The 10,020-nt window shown below is 40.6% G+C and overlaps 1 pseudogene; it reads right to left on the bottom strand.

Moving 5' to 3' along the window:
* The window catches only part of LOC111392012, a 12,339-nt pseudogene extending 2,777 nt beyond the window's left edge, over positions 1-9,562 (bottom strand).
* Between the last annotated feature and the right edge of the window lie 458 nt (positions 9,563-10,020).

Here is a 10,020-nt window from a genome sequence, read left to right as displayed (position 1 = left end):
TTTTACAATAACCTGAGATACCCACACCGCGACCGTCGCCTCAATGCGTGACATTCAAGGACCAACCGTTGATCGCTCTTAAACCGGTGTCCCTAAGCAGTCAACACTCTCCTTCCACTACCACAATCAACTGTTACCACCGAACATTAAATAGAAATCGGATCCATATCGACCATATACGAATCCAACGATTACTCCCACTGCCCTCTTCAAATTCAAAACATCTGCAGCCAAACAATTCTGCCTGCACAATTGTGAAGTTCCATCACAGTTACCATCCCGACCATCTCTCTGTCTCTTCCCTGCGCTCTGCCGCCTCGACTTCACATGAGAAATGAGTTTGGTCTCCAAGCCTGAGTTGCCCTTTGTAATTTTAAGGTTTTGTTTGGGCTTTATTTTAAGGTTTTGTTTGGGCTTTAGATCAAGTCTCTGTCTCTAGTTTTTTTTTGGGCCTCCATATATACCCTTATTTTGGCCCATTTGTTTAGTTAGCAATTTTATTAGTATAAAAAAAAAAAAGAATGGAAGAGAAACATCTTTTCTATTATTTGCAGGTACCTCTTACATTTCAGTTGATTGGACGTAGTTTCTTCAAGCGTACGAAAGGAAAGTCATTGTTTTAATTCATCCTCAATTATATTGCTGTTTGTCTTGAATTGCATTGATTAATTTTGCGCTGCAGTCTTTACATAAAATTCACGTGATTAAACTTTTAGACCTGCTAATTCTCTGCCTTACTATATTTTCACTTTTTCCATATTTATTTTAACCGCTTCTGCCATATTTATTTTACATGATTAAGTTGTTGACTAGTGTTTGACCCTCGCTTCCTTATTTTACATAGATCAGTAGTACCCGCTTTACATATTTGGATTTTCATAATCCCCAAAATTTTATTAAAAAAAAAAAGTTAAAATTTAAATGCTCAAGTTGTTATTTTCATTTCCTGAGGTAGTTGTTTATTGATCTCGTCATTCACTACATCTAGCTAGTGTTACATTGTATGCATTTACGTAGCGATCGTTTTGTCATACCCAATTCCAATATTGTGACCATGGACCCTTATCAATTTGATGCCCTTACTCGACAATTAGCTAAACTACAGGCTCAATTAGCAACCGTCCAAATCGAGGTGACTACTACTCGTGAGGAGAGTAGAGAACTAGCTGCTAGGGTGAACAATCTAGAACAAACCTCCCCCTCAACCGACGCTAATAACTCTGAAGCGTCTCATAACATACCCTATCATCGTCGGCATGGTGGTCGACAGCGTGTTCGTCGTGGACGAAGGAATGGGGAACAGGAGCGCAATCATGAACGAGACCATGACCCTTATGGAACTCATTCACCTCCTCGCTATGAGGAGCGTTACTTTCGAAACATCAAATTAGACGCTCCTACTTTCGATGGCTGTTTAGACCCTAGAGTTTTTACACAGTGGGTTAGAGATATGGATCGCTTCTTTTCATGGTATGGAGTACCAGAGGATCGAAGAGTTCAATTTGCCAGTTTGAAATTAACTGGTACTGCCCAACTCTTTTGGGAAAGCGTTGAGGACCTTCTTGAAAGGCGTCATGCACCTCCCGTTGGAGGTTGGGGGGAAATGAAGCGCCGCCTTCAAGAGAAGTATTTGCCCCACTCTTATAGGAGCAACTTGTTGGACCAGTGGAATACCCTCACACAAGGAAACCGTCCAGTGACTGACTATGTTACTCAATTTGATGAGTTTCGAATGCGATGCCACATCGTCGAGGATGAAGTTATGACTTTAAGTAGGTTCAGACAAGGCCTAAGAGATGATCTTTGGCGTGAGCTTGTCCTTCGAGGTGTCACCACTCTCGATGATGCTTATTCCTTAGTTCGAGATTACGAGTCGATTACTAAGACTCCGTATGGAAGGCGTAGTAATAGTCGTCCATCCATCTCATCGGCACCACCTCCTCCCACCAAATCTCTTCTTGGACCCCTACCATATAACGCACTTCCTGCTTTAGACAATAAAGGTAAAGCTCTAGAAACTTCAAGAACCTCTTCTCGTTTGCAATGCTTCAATTGTAAGGGCTTTGGCCACATCTCTAGATGTCCGAGCTGGGCCTTAGTTATTGACGAGCGAAAGGATGTCGTTGATAAGCCTTTAGAAGATCAAGTCTATGAGCCTAACTTTGAAGAGTTTGACGATTTGGGTGATAATGAGGATACCTTTTTAGGTTGCCTTCATACCCTTCCTGTAGGTCTAGGTCCTACTTATCTGGCCCCCGACACGTCTCGGTTGAGTATTGTACGTTGTACCCTTACCCAACCTAAGGATGTCGATGATTGGCGCTGTCATGCCATTTTTCATACTTACATCAAGATCAACAATAAGGGTTGTAAGATTATTGTTGACAGTGGGAGTAGTATTAACGCAGTCTCTGTGACCATAGTATTCCATCTTGGATTGAAGTCAGTCCCTCACCCCCAACCATATAGCGTCTCTTGGGTTGACACTTCTTCTATAGCTGTGAAAGAGCATTGTCTGGTGCCTATCCAATTCCTTGAGTATAAGGATCATAAATGGTGAGACGTCATCCCTATGGATGTTGGACATGTCATTTTTGGTCGACCTTGGTTGTTCGATCTGGATGTAACTATCCATAGGCGATCGAATTCATGTTCTTTTGTATTTAATGGAAAGAAGATTCACCTTAATCTTTTACCACCAAAATCTGTTGACTTACACCAAGCCAAAAAAATTGTCGAGAGGAAAGGATTACATGTGATTAGCCCTGCAGAATTTGAACGGACAATCGTAAATGACTCAATCGTATTTGCTGTGATTGTTATGGAAGTCCCGTTCGATTCCCCAATAGCGACCCCTACTGAAGCCCAATCACTCCTTCAGGAATTTAAGGATGTATTTCCTGACGACCCCCCTGATCTATTGCCTCCCTTACGGGATATTCAACATGCTATAGATCTGGTTCCAGGTTCATCTCTCCCAAACTTGCCTCACTATAGAATGAATTCTGCTGAACATGCCGAGCTCTAGAGACAAGTGGGTGAACTCCTTCACAAAGGCTTCATCCGTGAAAGTTTAAGCCCTTGTGCAGTACCGCCCTTCTGACACCAAAGAATGATGGTTCTTGGAGGATGTGCGTTGATAGTCGCGCTATCAATAAAATCACTGTCAAGTATCATTTTGCCATCCCTTGACATGATGATATGCTAGATATGATGGCCGATGCCACAATCTTTTCCAAAATTGATTTGAAGAGTGGGTATCATCAAATTCGGATCCGCCCAGGAGACGAGTGGAAAACTACATTTAAAACGAAAGATGGCCTATACGAGTGGTTGGTAATGCCTTTTGGACTAACCAATGCTCTAAGTACTATTATGAGGGTGATGACACAGGCCCTTCGGCCTTTCATGGGCAAATTCATTATCGTATACTTTGATGACAACCTCGTGTACAGCAAAACAAGGGAACAACATCGAGATCATCTCACGCAAGTTTGCTCTACATTGCGTGCAACAAGCTTGTATGCCAATGTGAAGAAATGTTCTTTCTTCACGGATACAATTGTGTTTCTCGGATTTGTTGTTTTCGCTACGGGAGTATCTGCTGATCCTGCAAAGATTCGGGCAATTGTAGAGTGGCCAGATCCCAAGAATATACACGGTGTTAGGAGTTTTCATGGTTTAGCTACCTTTTATCGTCGTTTCATCTAGGGATTTAGTACGATCATGGCTCCTATCACAGAGTGTATGAAGAGAGGAGAATTTCATTGGACGCAGGAAGCGACTAAGGCCTCTTAGTTAATCAAAAGGCGAATGACAGAGGCTCCTATCATGCGACTCCCAGATTTTTCCAAAGTTTTTGAGGTCGAATGTGATGCGTCAGGGGTAGGAATAGGTGGAGTCTTGAGTCAAGAACGCCATCCTATTGCTTATTTTAGTGAGAAATTAAATGATGCCAAGCAATGATACTAAACTTAAGATAAGGAGTTGTACGCAGTTGTACAAGCCTTGCGCTACTGGCGTCATTACTTATTACCCCACGAATTTGTCCTCTTTTCTGACATGAGGCCCTTTGTTTCCTTAATTCCCAGAGACGATTGAATTCTTGGCATGGCCGCTGGATCGAATATTTGCAGGCCTATTCTTTTGTCTTAAAGCATAAGAAGGGTGTTGAAAATCGAGCTGCTGACGCTTTAAGCCGTCGCATCTCCTTGTTGTCCATCATGAGTGTTAAGGTTCTAGGGTTTGAAAGACTTAAGGAAGAGTACAAGTCATGTCCCGATTTCAGAGACATTTTTCTTGCTTTGCAAAATGGGGAGTTGGACACCACTGATGGTTTCCGTTTGGAGGAGGGCTATCTTTTTAGATCCAATAAGTTGTGCATCCCAAGAACTTCAGTGCGAGACTTTATAGTGTGGGAAAGTCATACTGGTAGGTTGGCTGGACATTTTGGGCATGATAAGACCATAGAGGAAATTGAACGTCAATTCTATTAGCCTAGTTTAAAGACCGACGTGGCCAAGATTGTTGGCACATGTAACACCTGTCAACGATCTAAGCACAAAAGGCAGAACATAGGCCTCTATACTCCTCTCCCCGTCCCTAGTTGTCCTTGGCAAGACGTTAGTATGGATTTCGTACTAGGGTTGCCACGTACTCCAAAGAAATACGACTCCATTTTTGTTGTCGTAGATCACTTCTCGAAAATGACACACTTTATTCCCTGTAACAAGACTTCCGATGCATCTAAGGTTGCTACGTTATACTTCCATGAGATCGTCAAGCTGTACGGCCTACTTAAGACAATTGTCTCAGATAGGGATGTTCATTTCACTAGCCATTTTTGGCGAACCCTATGGAGTATGGTTGGTACTAAACTGAAATTCTCTACTGCATACCACCCACAAACGGACGGTCAAACTGAGGTTGTTAACAGCAGTCTTGGTAATCTATTAAGATGTGTAGTCCAGGAAAATCTTAGGAAATGGGATTTAATTCTTCCTACTGCCCAACTTGCATATAACAGTTCAGTGAATCGGTCTATAGGTATGAGTCCTTTTGAGGTTGTTCATGGTTTTAAGTCTAGGAAACCATTAGACCTTATTCTTATGTCTCCACATGCTAGTGTGTCTATGTCAGCTGAATCTTTTGCACAACATCTGCGTGACTTGCATATTGAGATCAATAAACAGCTAGAAGCGAGTAATGCATTATATAAACTTCGAGCTAATTTGCACAAACGCCATGTTGAATTTAATGTTGGGGATTATGTTATGATTCGAATTAGACCGGAACGATGTCCATCCGGGCCTGCTTCCAAATTGCAAGCCCGTAGTGCTGATTCTTTTAAAATTTTAAAGCGTGTTGATCCAAATGCTTATGTCATTGACTTACCATCACATTTTTTCTACCACCCTACCTTTAATGTTGAAAACTTAGTTGCTTACAAAGGTCAATTTCACCTCGCTGATGATCCTTTCACACCTCCATCTCTGGACCCTCATCCTGAACATGTTATCCCTGTCCCAATTCCACCTACTGCAGTACATAAAGATAAAATCGATGATATTCTAGATGCACAGACTATATTAACCAAGGATGGAGACATTTAGTGCTTCCTTGTTTATTGGGAGGGCCGTCCTGATTCTGATTGTACTTGGATTTCCAAAGAGACACTTCAACAGCTTGATCCTGACTTGTTGGTGCATTATAGGAGTCAACAAGACCTTCCTCTACCGGAACCACCAACCTTGCGTGTCTATAGACGCCGAAAGAAGTTTGCTCAACCGATCAGTTTGTGGCTAGGAGATTGATAGTAGCCTTTTGTGATCTACCTCCTCGACGGGGTTGAGTTTTTCTCCCACCCCGGGAGAGTTGATGCGGACATCATCCCCATTTTATATTTTAGTTATTTATTTTGGACTTATGTCTTTTAGTTACTTATTTTAGGCTTATGTCTCATTGGGCTTGTATATGAGTTTGGCCTAAGCCCAAGTTATTATTTTGTTATTTATGTTATTATAATTGGGATTGAAAGGTAGTTGATGAATGAATTGAATTGTTGTTTGCTACGTTTTCTTCCTCCTCTCTCCTCTCGGTTTCTCCCCCTATCCCTTTCTTCTTCTTCTCTGACTCTCATTCTGTCTGCTTCTTCTTTTTTTCAATTGTCTTCTTCTGCTGGTTATTTCAATTTGATTATCCTCTAATGTTTTAATTTCTAAAATTCTCAACTATCCTACATCACAATGGACAAGATGGCCCAGTGATCTTAAATATAGAAACTGGATTAGATGAAAACTTGAAGTATCAAATGAAGAACATGAACAATTCAGATAGATTCACACAGTGGACATCAACTCTTTTATTTATTTACTAAAAATTGATTCTCTAAATGTATTGCTTTTGCTTTAGGCGGATGGTTATCAGTCAAATATTCACCCATCCAGTTTGCCACTTTACATATTGAACGAATCAAATAATTAGAAGAGTGTCTCTTATAAATTAGGTGTAACGTTGAGTGTATTATTTTTGTTGGCTATCTCAACAATTGATTAGAAAAGATTGCTTTACCAATTCCACGTTCCAAGTTCAAAGATAAAGGTTCTAAATACAAGATAATAGCAATGGAGTAGTTAAGGGAAATCCTCTTGCATGTTTTGCCATCCCGAAATCTGCCGATTTCACCCGGCCATTGGGCTCAACCAGAATATTTACCCCTTTGATGTCTCTGAAGATATACACTATTTATCAAACTTATTTATGAGTAAGGTTTAAAAATTATGAGCGACTCATTACTTCAACTAGTCCCCATATTCCTAGAATAGATCTCTTAGTTGTTGATAATCCTCCAAGGCCAGATGAAATAAGAGTTGAGTGATAAACAAAGGCCAATATTTTTAAAACTAAGCAGAAAATTATTCCAATAAAATCCCACCTATGAATTGTGTTTTTGGCATGCAAATAAAGCAGCCAAGCTAATATTTGTTTACTATAACTTCGAATTGCTACTTCACCCAAGTGGCCGTACTCTTGGAGGATTTTGTAAATGGAACTACCAGATACATACCAAGGTATATATGTAGCTTGTCATCTACCTACAGATGAAGTATGCTGCCTATAGATGAAGTATGCTGCAGTAATTAAACTTCTCACCAAACTAGATAGAACCATATGTGGGATAAATCACAGTATGAACAATGCTATTTACTATAAAATGAAAAACCAAATCAATCTAGAACCCAAAAGAAACTATAGGAATGGCACAGCATATGAACTTCGATAATCATATGTATCACAATATGGCTGGAGAAAGATAAAGCACATTTTTAGGATCAAATAGCATCTTCGTCTTAGCATGATGTGACTGCGTTTCTCCTATAGCATAGCATATTCAGGGAAGAAACCATATGGAACTTCAGTGAAGAAATAATTTAAAGCAACCTTTTGTTCATTTTACAATTGTTCTTCAACAAATACAATTTTCAGTAGCATAAGAATAGGAGAAAACCAATAACTACAACAAAAAACTTACCATCTCTGATGCATAATACTGAACAATGTTTATATGCCACAAGCGAATTAATAGTGCAATTCTCTGCAAGGTATTACTCCAGTTGAGTTTTACAGAGACACGTTTCCAATTCATAACTAGAAATTGATTAAATCTACAAATTAGTATAGTTCAACATTTTTATTCCTCTGAAAAAATTGAATTTTGCGAAGAAAACTCATGACCATTGTTGACCTCGAAAATTGGACCCTGCACGTGATCAACCGATAGCCACTCCACGTATTCCTCCTTGCGCACAATCAACGCACGGTCAAATGCACACGGCCGGAACCAACGGGGGTAGCGGCGGCCACATACACTCCGACGGTCAAATTAGGCTCAGGTGATTGGAACAGTAGCAAGGTTGTGCAAAATAGTGGGGAGGAGTATATGTGTTTACTTGCTATGGAGTGCTAAGTAGAAAGAGTTTCATTACATTTGCCTCTTGCCAAACCTTGAGTATTTATTGGTGAGGAGAGCCGTTGGATGTGAGACACGTGTATACATCTGAAAGGTATGAGGCATTTGCTCATAGGCGTCAATCAGCCGCGTCTGTAGAATGGGCGGGTAGTTACTTCTCCCGAGTTGAGTTGACATAAAGTTGATAGGTAATATCAACTAGCATCATGGAGACGTCAAATCATTTTAAACCTTAGGGGCAGAAATGATCTTGACAAAGATCTCATTCTGAAATCAGCGACGGATCCTCAAGTCGAGGTCCACGGGGATCATTTTGCCTCGGATTCAGGGGGACAGGGCGCTTCGGTCAGTTTTGCAAAATTATCCATGTCTCGTAGTGTGATAGCAGATTATTTCAATTGGAACCACTTAGGGGAACCATTTCGTATGAGCGTTCCACACCTCGGCTGACGTGGTGGAGGAACCACATTGGGGGACCACTTCGTATGAGCGTTCCACACCTAGGCTGACGTGGTGGTGGACTTCCAAAGTGGAACCACTTCGTATGAGAATTCTATACCTCGTCTGATGTGGGTTTAGTTCGGGGCGTAACAACCTTGGTGATTAAAAGTTTTAACGCAGTAAACGCTCACTTGTCCAAGCTGGCTTGAACTTTCCGTTGACTTCAGATCATTTGATGACCTCCTTCATTGCACACTGTCTTTCATAAAGTAGGTAAATATGATCACATATTGGTCCAAATGAAAGGGAGAAAGAGGAATTGGTTTAAATAATTAAACGAGCCCAACATTAACACCCATGTGACAGTAAAAAAATAACGAAAATATAAAAAGTAGCAATACCAACTCAAATAATAGGAATATCAATTGAATTATATATGAAGAAATAAATATTACTAAATACCTAAATTTATAGTGAATATTGCTAGAGAAAGAAGAAATTATAATGAATGAAAGCTAACTCTCTTTGATCACTTACTAATGAAAACTCAAATAAACATGTCCATATGTGCCTCTAGGAAGAAGACATCTTTCTTATAGCGAGAACAAGGCTTGGAGTAATTCCTGCCGCGACTGGACTACGAGGAATTCCCAGTTATATTCCTGGTGAATGTGAGAGAAGAGTAGGGTTAGAAATTTTTACTGAAGGAGGATGCAATCATTGAGACTGCTGCTTTCCATCATCAAGTGCCATAGGAAATTCGGTTACTGGCCCTCCAGTGCGAGGATACGGAGGGGTGACTGCACCGCTGTGTATTCTGGAGCTAGGACCAGGACTTGTCATTCTTGGGCTAGGTAACGTTGAACACCTGTCGTAAGGCCAAAAGAGATGGAATGACATATCCCCTCCAATAAAATTATGTCCGAATTTGTAGCTGTATCTGGATTTGAGTAGCATCTAGACCCTAGTACAGTACAACTATATAAGGATTTACTGGCTATGAACCAGTTGTCAAAAGACTCATGCCTATATACCTTCTTTGGACTTGACACTGAGCTATCTACAACACTAGCAAAAGTACTGTGTGAGGGAGTCTGCAAGATTTGAACACGAGAGATATTGATGAGTTGATCATTCTGCTACTGTATCCATTTCAACATACTTCTGTCAGGAATTATATAAACAACAAAATTTTCAAATGGAATGGTCAGAAAATAAATTGCTATTAGGACATGCAAAACTCCCCAATCTACAATCGATTCCTGATGGCTTAGGAGACGTGAATTGGATGAATCATCTCTATCGCTGGAACCATCTGCGGCAAGTGGGCCTTTAGCGTAAGTGCAGGTTCAGGGAGAGCAGTTGACCCACTGGAAGAGGAAGTGGTTGGGGCTGGGGTTTCTTGGCAAAACTATTGGCAGTGCGACACTCGTGTGGATAATTGTAAATGTTTCCTTGATTGTGATGCCTTATTTAAAGTAGTATCACTCCTACATCTTTGAAGAGGTCCTGGTCTAATGCATTTTCTCTGTAGTGTATTAATTAAACTCTCTCTCTTTTTTGTTCTTCACTTCTTTCAAAGACTTCCCCTACCATAGTGGCATGCTTAA

This window comes from Olea europaea, unplaced genomic scaffold (genome assembly GCF_002742605.1).
Source record: "Olea europaea var. sylvestris unplaced genomic scaffold, O_europaea_v1 scaffold87, whole genome shotgun sequence".
Classification (NCBI taxonomy): domain Eukaryota; kingdom Viridiplantae; phylum Streptophyta; class Magnoliopsida; order Lamiales; family Oleaceae; genus Olea; species Olea europaea.
Note: the sequence above shows the minus strand (reverse complement) of the source record. Positions and strands in the feature narration are given on the sequence as shown.